The 11,996-nt window shown below is 37.1% G+C and overlaps 1 protein-coding gene across 1 annotated transcript in view; it reads left to right on the forward strand.

The window, feature by feature from the left end:
* Positions 1-11,996, forward strand: part of ARHGAP21 (Rho GTPase activating protein 21) — a 94,537-nt gene that overhangs the window by 64,433 nt on the left and 18,108 nt on the right. The window lies entirely within an intron of this gene.

The following is an 11,996-nucleotide window of genomic DNA, read 5'->3' on the forward strand; positions in this document are numbered from 1 at the left end:
GGGACTTGTGGAAGCACAACCTGAGAAGGCACAAACATCCATTTGTGGGTACTGTGACATAAAAGGGGGTGGAACTACATGCAGTTTAAAGGAGGAGGGCTGAGCACTTTGAAGTTAATTTGGAAGAAAAGAGGAAGCCAGTGGAGGGATTGTAAGTAGTAACAAGAAAAGATCATAGAGCTRTTTTGGGTGTATGAGTAGGTGGAGTCATCTGCAGAAGACAGAATTTCAATGACAAGGGTGAGTTTGTATTCTACTTAAGCAGACAASGTCTTCACCACCAGCACCCCCTTCCCCACCTTGTGGTTGTTTTTTTGGTTGATTTTGCTTGTTTGTTTCCAGTCGTGACTGACTTAATCCTTTGGAGTCTAGATTTCTGCGCATCATTTTCCCCACAGTTTGACTTGTATCTATCTTTTTGAATTTTGTATAACAAGTATTTATCAACTAGCTTGTCTCGTACTGTGGGTCTGCAGCAATTTTTTTCTCCCTCTCTGGTATTATGTATAATACCTGCTATTAGATTAAAACAGTTTTATTACAATACCTAACTGAAAATGGCAAAGCAGTTTTGTGTGCATTGGAGGGTAGAAACCTTGCACAAGATAAAATACTCTGTTCTTTTGACTTAAGTCTTAAGAAGGCCGCCTTTTTAGCAAACTAGTGTGTGGGTTTCACGTTTCTGGATTTTTCCTTTGAATGGGAGGTATACAGGTCTTTCTGATTACTGGTTATATCAGTATCTGGGTCTTCTAGTATCTGGATTCTTCTCTAGTCCCCATTTATCTTTCTTTAGCATTACTGTAAGTCTGTAGCCAGCCTTTGCACAGATTCTTTTAATCAAATACCTTCATGCTGATTTAAGCATACTGTTAAGGTTCTGTGTAGTTTTGTACTGACACTCAATGTATTCCTTCAGTATTTGCTGGGAGTTTTTTAATCCCATGCATTTTAAAACTCCAGCTGTAAAAGTCAAATCAAGCCACATTAAGATAGAAGATAGTGTTGTTTTGGATTTGATTTAAATAAAGCTTTGCCATGAACTCTTGTACATGTGGCTTGCTTCCTGTTTTTAAAGAAATATGATGATTACAGTTCAAAGAAGCCTTAAACATGGCAATTGTATTCCATTTTGGCTGTGCAGTTCAGAACAGGAATGTACCTCTCCATTTTAGATTTTGGCATAATACTGCATGATGTAATCGTGTGATTTCTTACAAGCTCCTTAGCTTCTTGAACTGGAACCTCGTGAGTACTCCAGAAATACCAAAAAGTAGTGCTCGCCGAGTGTAAGCACAGTCCTGAGCCAACACAGCTTACTTGATCAGGCAGATAAAAACCTAGATCTGCTTTGAAACTCGGTTGAAGGCTTTTAACTCTGAAGGAAAATCACTTGGGTTTTCTATTCTTTCTACTTTGGGTTGAGAAGGGTGTTGATTTTGAATGCAGAGATGCCTTGGTGTTTGTTGGCAACCTCCTTGCTTCTKTTATGTGTATATCAGCCCAAGWATTTTCAGTGGTACTCAGTTTCAGTTGGCATGTGTCATTTCATAAAAGTATATGCTGAACTTATTTGTACAGTAGATCTTTGAAGGAGCTTATAATGTAAGTTTGGGGAAATAAGTATCTTCTGAGGCTACATATTGCCACATTAAACAGTTTATGCTCTGCTTATTTTTGTTACTACTTTCTGTTCCTTAGATGTGGTCAGATTATGGTTTGGGAGGAATTCAGCCAGAATAGTTGGCTCCTGAATAAGTATTTTGCAAATATCCTGCTCTTGAGTATTACCCAAGAACAGGATGATTTTAGACCATCTCTTTAAGTACCATAGTGCCTTTCACCATGTACAAAAATCCGAGTAGACCTTCCATCAAGTTTATTTGTGGCAGTTTCTTACAGAGAGCATGATGTTGTGCTGAAGAATGCCTTTTTACTATAGTCCTTTCACAAAATGATATTTCAAAGCCGGGAGATTAAATCTTGGTTTGCATTTGCTAGTAGCAATGAGACATCTGTTAAGAAAAAAGAGATAATATATTTTGTAAGAGAAAAAAAATGTAAAAAAAACGAGATGCAATATTGTGTACTCAAGCTCTTCAGTTAAGTACAGGTTCCTGGGGAACGAGGAAGCAACTGGTTTTATTAAAACACATATCCTGGTACTACATGCTTCATTACTTTTCAGTGTGTTACTAAATGCAGACCATTGTGCTTACCTTTGAAAGCCACCGTTTCTGTTTCAGGTCCGAGAAGGACTCTGTTCCTGACTTGTTGCATTTTGTTTCAAACTGTACCTGTTGATCTAATGAAAGGTCATTCCTTCGACACACAAGCTGTCTTACCTGTTCTCTAGACTAGTAAAAATACTATTTCTATCAGTGATTATTTAAGCAATTGCCATGTTTAATGCACCCATAATTTGTACAATTCTTCTGTTAGAGAATAGCAAATAATACATTTCTGATCTACTAGTTAATTTTAGATGTGTCAATCTGGACTTGGATGGAAGTTAGAACGCCACTTAACATTTTTCTAACTGAAAATGAGAGAATGTAGATTCAGAATACAGATATTTTAATACATTTCTTAGATACAGATGTTTAGTGTGCATATCTGAGATTTCTGCTTAACTTGAAACTATCTTTTTTCCACTACTTATTGCAATTAGAAAACCGTAAAAAGAATTACTCAGCTGTCAAATTTGGTTACTTAGCTTGGAGTGAACTAACCATTTGAACAAAACAGAGAAACTAATTCAGTACTTAAACTCATTGTAGCATGTTAACTATCAGTGCAATTTAATGCCTTGGCCTATTACTGTGAATATTCTTTCCAACATAGGTTTATTGTGGGTTATTACAAGAAAAATAGTTTTCAATGGATGTATTTAGAATGCTTAAGCTAAACAAACATCATCTTGAAGTTTAAAAATATTTTCCAAATCAAAACAAGTTTTATAGTCATTCTATTGCTGTTTTTGTCAGACAGACAGTAGTACTAAACAAGTACTAATGCATTTTTTCCTCAGTGGTGTGACCCCATTTTTGAAAATATCTAATATAACCTTACCCTAGAAAATGAGGTCACTTCATTCCACTATTAATTTGTGAATAACCRAGAGAAACTTAGCCAGATAAAAATATTTGACCAGACTGTAATAAGACTGAAGAACAGCAAGAAGTCAGGCAAATGCCTTCTCTGACGCTGACCGAAATCAGATATATAAGGAAAGATGTAAGAAGGACAAGTATGTATAATATTTCATGCAAGTACTTTTCATCCTCCAACTGCTTGCACTTTACATACCTCAGCCCAATGTGGCTTGTGCATGTGCCGCAAGTTTCCCAGTTTTATCTGCATGTTACCTATAGAGCTTTTTCTATTTGTTTTTGCTGTTGTTGTTTTGAATCTGCCTCCTACTCTCTTTATTTCTGATGTAAGTGCTATAAATGTTACCAGTGTGCCACTAATCTTGACTTACCCTTTCCACACTACTCATGATCTTAATATCGCTGTCCCACTTACCCTTAGAGTAGGCAAACAACYGTGGTGATTTAAGTTCCCGTCATTAACATACAGAGAAACTCTGCTTTACACCTTGCTTTAAGAGTTTATCTTGAAGTTACAAAAAGCAAAGAACAGATTATTTTTTCTACTGTGTTGAAATAAAATGCATTTTTCTACAAACTTCTATCATAAACAAATGTGTTTGGATAGTTGCTGAGTTACAGGACTATCCTGTAGTAAGATTGATTCAGTTGGTTTCCAATGGATTTTGCTCAGGGTCCTTTTAATTTTTGCTGCTGTTGTTGTTGTTCCCAGGTACTTTTTTAAGTAAATGAACTAAGGGTATTTGGAGATGAAACATTTGACTTTTTAAAATACCCAGCATCGGTTAGACTTTTAAGCCATTKTATTGTACATGTGATGTTATGCTCCTGTTGCAGTGTTGAAGATATGGATACATAAAGTTTACCTTTCTCAATACCTACCTTTTAAATAGCAAGCCATACGCATAACTCAAAGTACTTTTTCTTCTGAAAGAATAAAATGTTTTCTGTCTTTTAAATGAGTTATACACAACACCTTTCCCCATGTCTGCAAGATGATACAAACACACACTCCGCGTACACACACACATATGTGCGTGCACACACACACACACACACACTGCAGTTATAGTCTGGAAACTACAGAATAAAGTGGTATACACTTTCCCAATGCATTATGAAAAGGGTTATGATGGTAGGAATGGAGAAAGGTTAGGGGAAAAAGTAAGAGTATTTTCCTCACATGTAATACAAAAATGGTTGAAAGAATGTCCTCACTCTGTTTTTTTTTTTTTTTTTTTTTTTTTTTTTATATATTTATTTTTAATTTTTTTTTTTTTTTTTTTTTTTCGTTGTGAGAATAGATAAGCATCAAGTGGAGAGGAATTCAGACCTCAAATTTCCGCAGGAAAAACCATTGCATGTCAACCCAAATGCATGGATACCTTAAGGGCRAGTGGTGGCTGAACAAAGTTGTTGATATGGTGTGCTAAGGAAATTTTAATTTTAGCAAATGTTTTTAATTGTCAGGCTGAATAAGAAAATTTTCCACCATTATGATAATCTAGTTTCTTTTCTACTCCATTCCAAACTATGAAAATATAACTGTAGCTGCAGTAAAAAATCAGAGCTGACAGCTGTTCCTTTTTGAAGGGCTATTGCTTCTATTATTTTAGCAACATCATTGGCACAGCTTGTAACATGTCATCAGTGTTTCTAAGATAAGCATCAATCTTCTGTTTTTTCAGGGTTTTACAGTATGGCCTGCCAAATTACTATTGCTCCAGGCTGAAAATTTCAGTGTTTCTTATCCAAAGGACAATTTTTAAATCATTGTGGTATTCTGAAATATAGCAGCCAAAACACARAATTACAAATTAGTGGTTTGAACACCATTCATACGCTTCTTTAACTCCAAAGTGCGTTTTTAATTAAAACTCAAGTTTGAAGTCAATAATTCATAACATATAGAAGAGATTTAGATGAATAGGGACATCAGATTTCTTTTGTTTGGATGGATAAAGTTTTCAGAGTATAAATCATCCTTAATATATGATGATAACTTAAAATAATTATTACAGGTAATAAAGGGCTGCTAGCAGAGTTCTTGGGCAAAAAAAAGTGTATTGAGAATTGTACTGTATTTTTTGTGTGGCAAGGTGTTATATTGTGAACATGAACCTCTAGAATTATCTTGTGCCTGTATCTAACATGAACATACAGAAAGATATTTACACATTTGTTTTTTTTCACTTTGAAGTAAGCAACAGACTGTCATAGACAAGATTTGAAGAATAACCTTACATTAAGAGTAACCTTGAGAAGACTTTTTTTACTTGTGTGAAGCTTGGTCAGTATAATAAACGTACTGTTTACATGAGTGCAATAGCAGGGGGCTGAATTTGATGACTTGGGAGGTTTTTTCCAGCCCTGTATTTCTGCAACTTGCGTAAATGTGTGCTCAGCATGCAGACGTGTTCCCATTATATTCTTTTGACTACGTGAGGATAATTATGTAAAGTAGATACGTGGAGATGTTCTTAGTACTAAGTCATTCAGTGCTGCAGCTACTTTTTTTTAAAGATTTCTTTTTTGAAAAATTAGATTAGAGAAGGTAGCACATAATCGTGAACCCAGGCATTAGCATAAGCATATCTTCTTTCCAAATCATGTCTTTTAGATTCTGGAGGTGTTTTACTATTGGAAAACCTGGATCAGCTTGTACTTCAGCTTTTACTTGATCTGCTTGGACTTTATTACTTGTGTAATAAAAAGTCGCTTTTACGGGATAAGTACTTTGACCTTTRTGCTATTCTGTGAGATAGCAAAGTTAATTCCATATTGTTTATTTTTGATTGAACAATTCAGTTTTGGTTTATTGGTTATTTCTAGCCCTCTTGCTGCACAGATGACATTGTATAGATAACATTTTTTAAAATTTTTTCACCTTCCTGACAGAGTATTAAGAAAAGTGAAGTTTCCTGAATAAGTAGATCTATATAGGCAGAACTGTGTTTACCTTAAAGTCAGCTTCTTTTGAAGTTTCTCAGAAGTGAAGAGCCTCTGAGATAGACCTTTCATGACTTCTTTGCACATGCCTGTGGGTGCGTGAAGGTCTTTTTCCTACCTCCAGTAGTATCCTGTCTGTCTAGTCKTTCTTCCTTCACTCTTCCTAGTGGTGCCTCTTCTCTCTCTTTCTTGTGCCCTCTGTCCCCCTGCTCTGCTCTCCTTTGCTGCATTTGTGCCTGTGCCTCAGCTGCTTTTGCTGATCCCTCACGTCCTGCCRTCATCAGCGTGGTGTTGAAGGATGGAAGATCTGTTCCCTATGGCTGTACCATAAGGGAAACCCTCTGCGCAAGGAGTTGGAGGAAGCCTGAACTRGGAGAGAGCAGGTGGTGTTAGATGTGGGACAAGGCTGAAAAGCCTTCACATACTGTATTTAAGACTTTGGGACAAGGTAGTGTTGTGCGTTGTGATGGTGTAAAGCCTGTTGTGGCATCATGTGGTGTGAAGTGTTTGGGTAGGCCAAGGATACAGCCTGCAAGATGCTGRAGGTGAGGCAGTGCATCTGATAGGAAGCTTAATGCAGGCTCTGTTGGTGTTACTGGAATATCCTGTCGGTACTTCAGTAAAGAAAACATTTTGGTCTCTTTGAGGAAAGTGTGGCAATTTTTTGCTTTCTCTTCTGCTGTAAGCAAATGAAACTGCAATATAAGATTCAGATTCATTCTTAAATTGCACCACAAAAGTGAACTGTGTTTATGAGAGAATTACTGAATAAAAAGAGAAGCAACGGATAGAAGATTTTGTTTTCTGTTTTTTGCATTTTTTTTATAATGAATGATAGGTAGCTTCCATCCCAGTATCTGGAAACCTTCAGATCTGTGTCTCCTTTCAGTGAAAATAACTTTAAWAAGTTTAATAACTTTAATAAGTTYAATAACTATTTAGTACTTTGGACTTTGAAGTCAGAATTTCCCATTAGCTTCCTATAGAAGGCTGATCTGTTTACAAAGTTTGAGTAATTCAGTGTTGTAATTCCACAAGATCGATGAGTAACCAAAATTGCATGAAGATGCATTGTACAGGCATCTTTGAACACATACCWAATCTAAGAATTCAGTCTGGGTTTCTGAAAGCCAGCAAATAAAGTACAATCAATCTCTTCAATGTATGTAGCTTCGAAAGCTTATATGTGGATTGATTTTTCTGTGTGTGTAAGTGCATGCTATTTCAAAGYTAGTTCTTCATATCAAAAGCAATTTAAAACTATTTTGAATGTTCATTTCTGTTCATTATTTTTTTTTATTATTTAAATCTTTAGATAATAGTCCTCGATTAAATTACAGACTTACTGAATTAGGCTTTGTAGCCATATGTTCACATTGTCTGTTTAAATTGAACTGTTTAATTACTGATTTAAATGGCAATGTGATCTACAATATACTGACAAATTAAGTACAATTCCTTCTTGCAGTCTGAGGTGTTGCGATACTGCTTGCAAGGCTGCCAAGTCCTAGGGGGATAGACCTGAAAGCTGACCCCAGCCTTGGAAGGATGGGCTTCCTAGCCACTTCCTATCAGCAGCGGAGAAAGATGAGACATTGTAAATCCCCAAGGGGCCGTTGGGGAAAATCACCTCTCTCTCTGTTGATGATAAAGGGAACCTAAGAAGACCAACTCCTCCGGATTGAATATAGTCTGCACATTCATTCTCAGTGATTATATAGCATGGTTCAGTTAACTAAACCATTTTCCTAAGAAGTTATGCAATCACAACAACTTGGCTAAACGAGGAACTCTTAACAGAGCTCATATGCAGGAAAGACTTACGCAGAAGCGGGAAGGGAGCACGGACTACAAAGGAAGAAAATAGAAACATTGCCCAGGCATGCAGGGATGATGTTAGGAAAGCCAAAGCTCAACTTGAGTTCAAACTGRCAGGGGCAGCAAGAAGTGCCTCTGCCACTTTGGTAACAGTGAAAGAATAAACATGGAAAACCTGTGCCTGCTGCTGAATGCCGTGAGTGATTTAGTGATGGTGCATGCAGATAAGGCTAAAGTGCACCGTGCCGCCTTTGCCTCRGTCTTCACCAGCAAGGTCTCCTAGGTCTTTGTATTTACAGACARCTTTAAGGAGGAGAGAGACTGCCAGTAGTGAATGGGGTTTGGATCAGAGATCTCCTGGGAAGCTCAACCCATGCGAGTCCTTCAGACTCAATGAAATACATCTGATAGTGCTGGGAGAGCTGACCGATATCATTGCARGGACACTCTCTGTCATCTTTGAAAGGTCATGAAGATTTGGGGGAGGTCCCTGATAACTGGAGAAAGGCAGGTTGGGTACCCACCTTCAAAAAGGACAAAGAGGACAATCCAGGGAATGCAGGCCAATCAGCTTCATTTCAGTCCTCAGGAAAATAATGGASCAAGTCCTCTTGGAGCTTATTTCTGGGATTATGAAGGAAAAGGTAATTGGGAAGAGCCAGAGTGGATTTAGCAAGGGTTAATTGTACTTAATGAACCTGATTGCCTTTTATAAGGAGATGACTAGATCTAGGTTGAGGAGAGAATGGTAGGTGTCACCTACCTTGACTTCAGCAAGACTTTTGACGTGGTCTGTCATAGCAACCTTGCTGTTACAGTCTAGACCAGTGTACTGCTGGAGGGGTGGAAAAACTGGGTGGGCAGATATAAAGGGTAGTGGCTAATGGTGCAATATACTGCTTGGAGGCTGATTACCATTAGGATTCTTCARGGTCCATCTTGTTTAGTATCTTTATTGCTGACCTGGAGAGGAGACGGAGTCCATTCTCATYGGGTTTGCAGATAACACGAAACTAAGGGATACAGTCCCTACACTTGAGTGCAGGGCTGCTATTGAAGGGACTTAAGCTAGAGGAATGGTCTGGCAGGAACATCCTGAAATTCAGCAAGAACAAATGTTGAGTTTTGCCCCTGGGATAAGCTAGTCTCCTGCAGTGGTACGGGCTGGTGGCTGACTGGCTGGATGGCAGCTCTGCTGGAAAGGGCCTGGAAGTCCATGTGGACAGGAGACTAACGTGAGTTCACCCTAGCAGTGATGGAGACTAACGTGATGCTGGGCTGTGTTAGAAAGAGCATAGCCAGGATTTTGAGGGAAGAAGTTGTTCACCTTTACTTGGCATTTGTAAAACTGTAGCTGGAATTTCTCTGKGTTTTAGCTAGCAAATCAGCTAGTGCAGGTTATGATTATAGTTGGAGTTGTGTTGCCTGCTTATTGAAAGCTTTCTATATGTCTTCTAAAATATTTTTATGCTGAAAGGCTCCTTCTAAAAATTACTAGTTTTTACARTATACCAGTTGTGTAATTGTGTACTTGTGTTCACACATGCATGAAAGCAGCATCACGCCTGTCACCAGAGATGCKCTTTCACTGTCTGGAGTTCTTGCTGCCTCATGTTCCCATGGTCTGTCTCTTGATCACTTCTCAGACAATAAAGCAGAACAAATTGTATTTGTATCCTTTTTGCAAAGGGAAGCAGCTTAGAGTAGTCCTGAAAGCTGTGACCTTTKTTTGTTTGTTTGTTTTTGGTTTTTTGTTAAAAGCAGGTAGAGGGGTACYGATAACCATTGAGATTACTAACTGAAAGAGCATTATTTTGGGGACCTCATTTGCACACCTCTGTGTGCTTCACTGCATTTCATATACTGCCATTTCTGTTGCTCAGTGGGCAGAATACATCCTATTGCGTACTCTACAAGGAATTTAGTAGTACAAATACAYAGATTAATCAAGGAAACTGAAAAGGAAGAAACATATCCCAAGCACTTAGGAGAAAAGTCAAAATTCAGAGGATATATATAGTCTTTCTGTTGGACAACATCTGTGGAGTTTGCCAGTGCATTGARTTAATAAGCAGTAATTCATATGCTGTATGTTGTAGCTTGTTCTGTAATGGTTTTACATGAGTTAAAGATTGTCTTTGGCTAATTTTCCATCTCTTTATTGATTGAACAGATTGAACAGAATTATTTTCCTTCTGTGCCAATGTCATTTGCAGTTTCTTTAAAGCTTGCGTATTTCTAAAACAACTTTAACTTTGATTCATTTGGGGATTAGCATCAAGTAGCATCACTTCATTGCTTCTGACAACTTGCAGCACATGATTAGCCTGGCTGTTCCTCACTCACCTTTGGTTAGGTTCCCAAGCAGAGTGGCACATACTCAATATTTTTAGGAATRGAGTAAAATAATTACTAGGATATTATGTTAATAACAATACATAATACAGCAAGAGAACCCCTTGCAGAAGGATTTTTTTGCACTACAGATTCTGTAATCCTAAAATACCTTCCTCTGCCCCGAAAAAACTGCTARCGGTCGGCCATGAGCATGTTTTTAAAACAAATGACAACATTCATTGTTGGATGAACTGAACTCCTGTTGTTGTAAATACTTGTATGTATGTATTTAAATTTTTTGACTTTTTTCCTTGTTGTTTCATACAGCAGGTTTTAAAGTCTCATAAGCGGGACTTTTAGGACTTAGAGAAAGTACATCTTAATAATTTAACAAGAGGTGCACCAACAGTTGAACAATTATTGCTGCTTTCAAGAATTTATGAGGAGTTTATTTGTCTTCAGCCTATTACTTGGATTTAAGTAGCATATGCTGTGGGAAATTATGTATATTGCCCAACACTTTTGTATTCATAGCTCAAGCAGATTTATTTTAAATGCTTGCATTTTTGTAACCTTTCAGAGTGAAGTCTGACATTCTGAGTTAAGTCTGTAGCATAAATAAGTTAAAGCTGAGAACTTCCAGTTTACATACTATAAACTAATTAAACCATCATAAAATTGTTCAGTAAGTGGAAATATTCATTAGTCAACATTAGTGTACTTCTCTTAGGATTTGCTGTAGGGAAGCTGAGCAAATGAAAAAGAAAATAGGACAGTGAGTAATTCTGGTTTCAAAAATGGAAGTATAACTGAGATTTTTCCTATCCCCTGACTGCARTATAGAAGAAATCTGTAAATGCTTCTAATCTATCTCTGTGGATGCAAGTAAAATTTAGACATTATTTAAACAAACTGTAGTATCAAGGCTTTGTTACGAATTCTTTTGCTTTCTCTTCACTGATGTTTTTTAGTTTGCAACTAGTTTCTTAGTTTTTTGATAGTTTTTTTAATTAAGTTAACCACTCCAGTAACAGCCCTCTGCTTTGTCTGCTAAACCTTTCTGAGCTTTATTCAATTCTATCATCTTGTTTTAAATTTACATTGCCAAATTTTGATGGTACAAGCTCTGCCTTTAACAGAACTGTTAGCGACTGAAAAGCACAATGCAGCACATGCAGTTGTGTTCGTACAAAGCGAAGAATAAACCTCTGTTTGTGAATGTTCACTGATTTCAATAGGCTTTTCAGAAGCTCTGCATATTACAATTCTTAGCACCTAGAATACATACATATTCATTAAAGCAGTACCGTTTGGCCTATGCTCGTGACTTGATTCTCTCCACCCCCTCTTCTACYGTAGTACGAAGTAGAATTATTTTTCTAATACTACTAGTGTGCTTGAGAAAATGTCAGAAGCTCTTTTCTCAAAATTGTCGACCATAAACCTTTCAGCTTTTTCTCTCTTGTAAGAAACATGTTAAAAACTAGAAGTATTTAAAGCTTCCTGGAATCTTTCATGATGACCCTTGTGACTGTTGAGACTGTGAGGTGCTGGACATGTATGGCATGCAATCGTTTGTATGAAAAATTAGTGGAAGAAATAATTGGTATGTAGTAGTGCTATCTTTCAAATATATGAATACTTGCTTCTTTATTTGAATTTGTGGGGATTTGGGAGAGTGGATGCTAGATACCTGTTTCAAATGCTGGGGTTTTTTTCTTTTCCTTTTCTTCTCCTTTTTTTTTTTTTTTTTTTTTTTTTTTTTTTTTTTTTTTTTTT

This window comes from Rhea americana, unplaced genomic scaffold (genome assembly GCF_003343005.1).
Source record: "Rhea americana isolate MKP2758 unplaced genomic scaffold, rheAme1 scaffold_53, whole genome shotgun sequence".
Taxonomy (NCBI): Eukaryota; Metazoa; Chordata; class Aves; order Rheiformes; family Rheidae; genus Rhea; species Rhea americana.